A 9,130-nucleotide genomic window follows, 5' to 3' on the forward strand; every position below is an offset into this window, starting at 1 on the left:
TTTTCTGGTGCTCCTTGGAAGAAATATGTCAGAAACAGAGCTTGTTTAGTATCAGGGCGGTACAAAATGAGGTAGTCTTATAGCGTTGACAAAATTCCATGTTCAAAACCACTGAAGGCAAAAACCCCATAATCTTTGGTGGACCATGCTCAAAAACTCCATGGCTTAGTTGGAAATGCAATCACTGAAGTTAATGCATGGCTGAAGTGGGAGAGAGCAGAAGACAAGAATTGCTATGCAGCCTTTGAAGCAGCGGGCACCGATTATGCGTGCGTAGTCGGTGGTCGCCGAAGGTATGCAAAGGTCAACATGATCGCCGGTTGATAAAGCGGCGTTCTCCATAGGTCAACATGATCGCCGATCGATGAAGCGGCGTTCTCCATATGTGTATAGTCGGTGGTCGTCGAAGTTATGCAAAGGTCAACATGATTGCTGGTCGATGAAACGGCGAACTTTATGTGTGCGTAGTCGGTGGTCGCCGAACGTATGCAAAGGTCAACATGATCGCCAGTTGATAAAGCGGCGTTCTCCATAGGTCAACATGATCGCCGGTCGATGAAACGGCGATCTCCATGCGTGCGTAGTCGGTGCTCGTCGAAGTTATGCAAAGGTCAACAAGATCGTCCGTCGAGGAAGCGGCGCTCTCCATCTGTGTGTAGTCAGTGGTCGCCGAAGTTATGCAATGTGCATGGGTAACTCGTCGCGTGGCGAGGTGAATGATGAATGCCAACACGGGAAGCCGCTTTTGGCCACACTTTTGCAATGGCGAGTCAATACAGATGAATAGCAAAAACAAGAGATTGGCTGGTGGACATTGCTCAAACAACACAAATCTCTGACTTATGCAGATTTGACCTATGTTTTCTGTTGCTAGACTATATAGAATGAGAGGAGGAAGGAGGTGCTGTGGCATGTGGGGATGCCTAATGACGTTGTTGCTTCTGTGTGTTCTTGTTTTCTTAGTGTAATTAGAGGTATGGTGTTGTTTTAATGCTAGCTTTTGCAGCGTTTTATTGCAAACAGTTCAACCTCTTTTTTCTATGAGGGTGTTTTATGTAAAAGGGTTGAGATACCCCTTTGTATCTCCTCTAATTTTAATTCCATTCTTTGCTGATAAAAAAAAAACAACCCCCTTACTTGGATTAACTGTTTGAAGGTCTTTGGAGGTTCTGTTCTTGTGACCATTAATGATGAATCACCATTATGTCCTTATCTCACAAATTTGCATGCCTAATGACCGTTGAATTTAGGTTTTTTCTGTGCTAAGAAATAAAAAAACCAGATATTTGTGAGTTCCAAAATTCCAAAATTCTATATGAACGATTAGGTCTGGATACATAATCAATTCTGGTTAAGATGGTTAAAATGATTAAGGTGTACACCTACTGATGTGGGTTTTTTTTATATGAGAAAACATAATTATGAACAAATTAATTAATATATTATTAAAAATAAATATGAGAATTTGATAGATAAATAAATAATTGTAATATTAAATGATATAGTATATTTTTCTAATTTATTGCAATTAATTCATAATTTAATTTATGTTGTGGATGGAAAAGAAAGATGAAGTGTTGAATTCTATCAGATTTTGTTTAGCATGCAATCAATATTTTATCTTATTTAAAATTCTACATATTTCTTAGATAAGTGAATGGTTATTTTCTGTTTTTTTACATATTTACAAGTGATAATGGATTTTGGAATTGTTCTTTTAGTGATGTTAAAAAGATTACAAACAATTATTTGACATTCTAATAACATTAAATAAACTTTATTATTTTAGTTTATATATATATATATATATATTTGTAATTTTCACCTAATATATATGTTCATGTTTATATATATATATATTATATTGTTTGAATTATAGAAGAGCGAATATGATAATTTAAATATTTATATCTCTTACCCACTTAATGATAGTGAACATTAAAGAATTTTACTTAACTTTGTTTTGTTTTATGTTTTTAACAACATACATTGAATTTACAATAATTCTTGTAGGAATACACAATCTTATTACAATAATAAAACCATGTACTATTTTGCATAAGATAAAGAACATACAAAAATAAGAATTCATCTTTTCTTATAATCTTTCTACAAGAGTTTATCGTTCCTTTATGCATAAAAGAATATAAATAAAAAAAAGTGCATGCATTATTTATTTAGTTTTCATTATTTATATTTTATATATTTAACTATTTTTTTAATATTTAAAATATTTTTATTAAGTTTAGCATAAAAAAAACATAATTAAATAAATGATATTTTTATTATTATATGAATTTTTTTTATCTTAAATTATATTAAATTTTTATCTTATTTTAAGAAAAAAAATAATATTTAATAATGATTCAAAGGACAACGCAACAAGAAATAACTATAAATTGTGTTATTAAAGAATATTTAAATAAATAATACTTGCACACGTGTACATCATCATGTGTTTCAACTTACTTATTTATATTTAAATATTGATTATTAATGGTTACATTTTTATTATAATAAATAATATAAATTATTAGTTGTAAATAAATAAATTTTATTTTCTATTCATTCATCATTTTCTATTTCAAACAATCTTCATTTTCGCTTATTTTTTTTTTAATTTCTCATAATTCTGTCCAAAGAAATGAGAGATAATATATTAATTGTATTAATATATTGTATAAAAAATATAATTAGTTAAATAGAATCATGATATTAAAAGCTAATGATACTAAACAATTAAATACTTAATTTCTATTTTTTACATATTGACAAAGACGTAAAATATATCTAAATTAACAAAAATTTTATTTATTTTCTTTCTTCCAAAACAATTTTTGCTTAATTTGTGACCACAAAATTTAAAAGTTTTGATATGTCAAAATTATTTTTTTATCAAATAAAAAATATTATTATTTGCCGATTCTTCTAACAAACACACTACACCAACATGTTAACTATATAGGTAATAAATGAAGGGATACAATATAATTTTGGATAAACAAATTATAATAATATTAAAAATACATGAACATTATTAAAAACTAGTTGTAAATTATTAAAGTCGCTAAAAAAATTAAGAAGGAAACAGTTGATCCCATTATTTAGCACAGTGTAAATATAATTAACTAAGATATTAAGCTCTCATTTATAAAATATAAGGCTCCATTCTCTAGTGTAAATAGAAATGTATACTATAACCTCCATGAGAAAGTAATTGAAGGAAAGTGAACTTAAAGTTGTTTTTGATTGAAAGTGAAAATAAATAAAAATTGAGAAAGTGAAAATGGGAAAATTTGAAAGAAAAATGTAAAGAATGAATGTATTTGGATTGAGATATGTTAAAGTTTGTTTGTGAAACTTTTTTATTGAAATTTATAATTAATGTGATGTGAACAACCCTACAAATCTTTGCTATGAGAAGTACATCCATAAAGAGAAACAAACTCTACAAATAAAAACAAGCCTAAAAATAACACCTTTGTAAGAAAAAAATGATTAGTCAACAAAATTGTGAAGGTGACGTATCATCTCTCAATAAAACCTTCATCACAGAACTTGTAACTTTTTTTGTCCTTTCATAAATCATGCACACAAGACTACACCCTTTTAACTATCTTTGACTCATCGGCCAATAAATTACAGTATTCAGGTTGCTGATAGCTTATGGAATGAATAAATGAATGACCATGGTGGGAAGTAGGGGATGGAAAGAAATTAGGTTCTGGAAGGATAAATGGGTGGACAATGTTTCCTTAAAACATAAATTCCCTAGACTTTTCTCGTTATCTTTGGATACTGGTCGCACCATATCACAAGTTGGGATTTGGAACAATAATAATTGGTTGTGGAAGTTGAGCTGGAGAAAAATCTTTTTGTGTGGGATCTAGTCTGACTGATCTTTTATTGCAGGAATTGGAGAACAAGAGGTTAACAAGAGAAGGTGAAAGTACAATTGATAAATGGCTTTGGAGGGTACAGGTTGTATGAAATTTTCTGTGAAGGTTGCCTATAATATTCTCTTGGGGAGGAGTCTATCCTGGTTGGGGACCATTTTGTGGAGTTTTGGAAGTTAAGATTTTACCTCATCACAAGTTACGGCTTGGAAGGTGTTATGTAATGTGATAGCTACTGAGGACAATCTCTTGAGACGTGGTATACCTATGGTGTGTGCTCGATGTCCCTTATGTGGTGTGGAGGAAGAGACCGTTAGGCATATATTTTTTGAGTGTAGGGTCTCTTGGAGAATTTGGGAATGTGTCTCGAGTGGTTGGGTATTCTTCGGTCCTACATTGTATGCACAATTGCACTTAAGATGTTTAACCTATAGGTGCGAACTGTATTGGTAGGGTGGGGGGTATTTTGGGTAGGCATAGTAAGTGAAATTTGGAACCATACGAATAGGGTTGTTTTTTTATACGGGCGTGTGATATAGTGGAGGTTTTCTCTTTGACACAAAGGAGACTTGGTCCTACGTCACGACAAAGGAAAATGTGGTTAATTTTTTCTACTCAGCTGGTGCTTGGAACCTCAATGTTATATGAGGTATTTGAAGATAATATTTTGGTGTTTCTTGTGTTATCTTCCAGGTTTGGAAGGTATTGTGTGTTTGTGCAGGTTGTCTGGGTCATTTCTATTTGGCAAGGTCGGACTGATGGTTTTGTTCTGGATGCGGTAAGGAGTGTTTTTTGTATGCTTATCAGTTTGGTGTTGGAATCTTTGGGTGTTGAGCTGTGGCAATGTATATGTGTCGTTTTTTGTTACTGTTGTGTCCAGTTTGAGAAGCTGCTATGTGCCTTTTGCAGTCATCTTTGGTTTATGTACTTTCTCGTAGGATCGGTTTGTTGATGTTAGCACTTGGTTATTTGGTACAATTCAGCTTGCTACAAATGGCTTAGTTGTTGGATGTTGTGTCTTGTATTGGTTTGTCGAGTTTGACACTTGATTATGGTACTTCATGATGGCAAAAACCTTGTTTAGTTGTTGGATGTATGTCCTTGATTGAGGGTGTGACCTCTTTGAGGGGTTGATGTAACTGTATTTGTTGAGTTTATATATCTTGTACTGGGATTTTATCTTGATCTGTAGTGCAATGTTTGTTGGATCCTTAGTTGGTAGGGTGCTAGAAAACTTGTTTTTTGAGTTTTGTATAAGGGTTGGGACACCCTGAAGTGTTCATTTTATTTATTTATTCTTTATCGATAAAAAAAATGTAAACAGTGTAAACAGTTCCAAAATTCTATATGACCGATTAGGTCTAGATACATAATCAATCCTGGTTAAGATGATTAAGGTGTATACCTACTCATGTGATTTTTTTTATGAAAAAACAGTAATTATGAACAAATTAATTAATATATTATTAAAAAAGAAATATGAGATTTTGATAGAATAAATGAATAATTATAATATTAATTTATATAGTATGTTTTTTCTAACTTATTCCAATTAATTTCATAATTTAATTTATGTTGTGGATGGAAGGAAGAATGAATTGAATTCTTTCTCATTTTGTTTAGCATGCAATCAAATATCTTATCTTCTTTAAAATTCTACATATTTTTACTGAACGGTTATTTCTGTTTTTTACATATTTACAAGTGATGATGGATTTTAGAAAAGTTATTTTTAGAAATGTTAAAAACATTACAAACAATTATTTGACATTCTAATAACATTAAATAAAGTTTATTATTTTAGTTGATATATATATTTTTGTAACTTTCACCTAATATTTTTTTGAATTATAGAATAGTTTAGTTAATACGATAATTTAAAGTAAATTTATATCTCTTACCCATGATAGTGAACATTCAAAAGAATTTTACTTAACTTTGTTTTGTTTTATATTTTTAACAACAATTTTACAATAATTATTGTAGGAATACACATCCTTATTATAATAATAACATCATCCACTATTTTGCACAAGATAAAGAAAAAAAAATAAAAATTCATCTTTTCTTATAATCTTTCTATAAGAGTTTATCATTCTTTTATGTATAAAAGAAAAAAAAAAAACAGTAAATGCATTATTTATATTTTTTATATATTTAACTATTTTTTTAATATTTAAAATATTTTCATTACGTTTAACATAAAAGGACATAATTAAATAAATGATTTTTTTATTATATGAAATTTTTTATCTTCAATTATATTAAATTTTTATCTTATTTTAAGAGAATAAAATAATAATTTACTAATGATTCAAAGGAGAAGGCAACAAGAAATAAAGAAATAAACTATAAATTGTGTTGTTAAAAATTATTAAAAACATTTAAATAAATAATAGTTGCACACGCGCATGTATTTTTAACTTACTTATTTATATTTAAAGTACTTATTATTAATGGTTACATTTTATTATAATAAAATAAATAATATAAATAATTATTTGTAAATAAATAAATTTTATTTTGTACTTATTTATGATTTTTTATTTCCAACAATCTTATTTTCTGTTATTCTTGTTTTAAAATAAATAAGAGTATCACGCTTGGTGGAATGAATAACCATGTAAGAGTGCTGCAAAGACCATCAAAGTATCCACGCTGGAATCAATGAATAACCATGTAAAAAGTGCGTGCACAGACCACGAGCAGTATCAAAGCATTTGAGCAGTTTTCCTTTGGCAAAGCAAACCAAGAAACCAACGGCTAGTTTGTGTGGGACATGTGATCCTAGTTTGTGTGGAGACATGTGATCCAACAGCTGGATCATAAAAAGAGCCGTTGTTTTAATAAACTTTTCTCATCCATATTTGCCCTTCTGTTACTTCCCCAATCTCAGGCTAGAAGCACTTCCAGGACTACAGCCTGTGATTACACTCTCGGCTGCAGAAACCCTAATATTCTTAAATGCATCACTGACACTATTGTCTGTTTTTTGAGAGTCCCGTGTTTGGAGAAGTAAGACCACCAGAGATAGGCTCATCCACTTGCTTAGGTTTGTTTAGGGCATGACAGTGTGATAAATGGGAAATCCTCCTTCCGAGATAGACCTCAAAGAAAATATAATAGATAAAAATACACATCAACATGATCTAATGCAAAAGGGCATCAGACTGTGCTGGATCCTCACCCACAAGCAAAGCTGCAATTCTTGCAATCCTCCACCATCTTGTGTGTTTGAACTTTGAGGTTGGTGGTGTTCAACAACAACAGGTTCATCACCAGGATTTGGTGTGCCTGCATGCCCTTGGACTAGTGCATCTAGATTGAACTTGCCTCCCATTTCCAAGTCCAGAGGACTGCATAAGTTCAACATCATTGCTCTTCTCTATTGGAACACGGCAATTGAGTTCATCTACCAGATACACTCTCAAATCCAGAATCTGCACCCACCTTAGATGCTAAAACAGTTGCAGCAGCTGCTTTTGCAGCTGGGTCTGGATCATATCTCTGAATAGATCACAAGCATAACACACAATAGTATTAACATACATACAAATGAATACCATCAAGGGCTGCTCTTCACTAATGCACTATAGAGTTACACATTGACACAACAGCTTAAAATCAATTAAATAAATGAACCTTTACAGCACTCAGTCACATGACTTTATTCACATGCTGACATTATTGATTCTTCAGGAAAATAGAAACATGGGTGTTGAATGTCATGGAAACTAATTATTACCAGTGAGAAATTACTTATTAGTATCAAATGCTGCTCCATCATGCATCTGTATTTAGACAAGTTTCATTTTAGAAACGTTTCAACATTATGATTACATGAACTGCAGGAACTTCTAATGAACTTTAAATACTACTGTGATCAGTATTTGCATGGAGCTATGATACGACAGCATGAAGAATATAAGGCATTATTTCATAAAAAAGCATTCACTTAGGAAGTACTAAACTACACACTTTTACACTGGCTCTATCAATTATTGAAGGCATTGACACAGAAGTGTATCAACAAGTTTTACTTAAACTCACTTTGAAACTTGTCATCCTATTTTAATTGAAAATATTCTCATGTTATTTTTATTGGACAAAATTCTAATGGCAGAGATGAATTAGATCAATGAGTACCACCCAATTACATCAATCCTGGACTTATAACAAAAACTTTAAAATCCCATAAACATAAATGACACTTCATACTCAATTACTGTTGACCACACAAAACTTTGATTATTAAATATAGATAAAAATGTGATGCATGTTAACTATAAAGCTTAAAATATTTACACATCCTTGTGAAGCTTATAAATGCTGGCAGCAGATGCCAGTGCAGACACAAGAAACATTGGCAAAACACGAAGTGTCCTCATTTTCCAATCCATATCAATTGATCTTGTAGTCATAACAGCATAAACTACAGCAATATCCTGAAAGTTTATACTATATTAAGCCAAATTGCATCTTGTAGTCACTCTGATTGATCATATAGGTTTAAATATAGGTTTAATTATTCATTTGATTCCTATATTTACAAAAACATTATCTTTTAGTATGTATACTTAAATCACCCATTTTAACTTCTTTAGATACATTTTTAATTTCAATAAAGATTAAAACTATGCATGTAAATACTAAAAAATTAGAGATGACATGTAATAGGACTATAAAGAAAGTTTATATATAATTATAAAGAACAAATGAGAAATTAAACTATAATATAATATCATAACTTTAATATAATATATAACTTTCATCTAATATATATTCATGTTATATATATTTGTTTGAATTATAGAAGAGTTCAGTAAATATGATAATTTAAAGTAAATTTATATCTTTTAGGAAAACACATCCTCATTACAATAATAAGAGTTCATCTTTTCTTATAATCTTTCTATAAGAGTTTATCACTGTATAAAATAAAAGAAAAAAAATAATGGATTTCTTTATCTTAAATTATATTAAATTTTTATCTTATTTTAAGAGAATAAAACAAAATTTAATAATGATTCAAAGGACAACGCAACAAGAAATAAAGAAATAAATTATAAATTTTTTTGTTTGAAAATATTAAAAAACATTCAAATAAATAACACTTGTTTTAAATCTTTCCCGCAGATAAGATGATATTTACACAAGTCCACATATCATGTCTTTCAACTAACTTATTTATATTTTAAATATTTATAATTAATGGTTAGATTTTTATTATAATA

General features: G+C 30.0%; 1 pseudogene; it reads right to left on the minus strand.

Moving 5' to 3' along the window:
• Positions 1–6,774: 6,774 nt before the first annotated feature.
• Positions 6,775–8,454, minus strand: LOC137822253 (uncharacterized protein At2g24330-like; annotated as a pseudogene).
• Between the last annotated feature and the right edge of the window lie 676 nt (positions 8,455–9,130).

This window comes from Phaseolus vulgaris, chromosome 9 (genome assembly GCF_000499845.2).
Source record: "Phaseolus vulgaris cultivar G19833 chromosome 9, P. vulgaris v2.0, whole genome shotgun sequence".
NCBI classification, from domain to species: domain Eukaryota; kingdom Viridiplantae; phylum Streptophyta; class Magnoliopsida; order Fabales; family Fabaceae; genus Phaseolus; species Phaseolus vulgaris.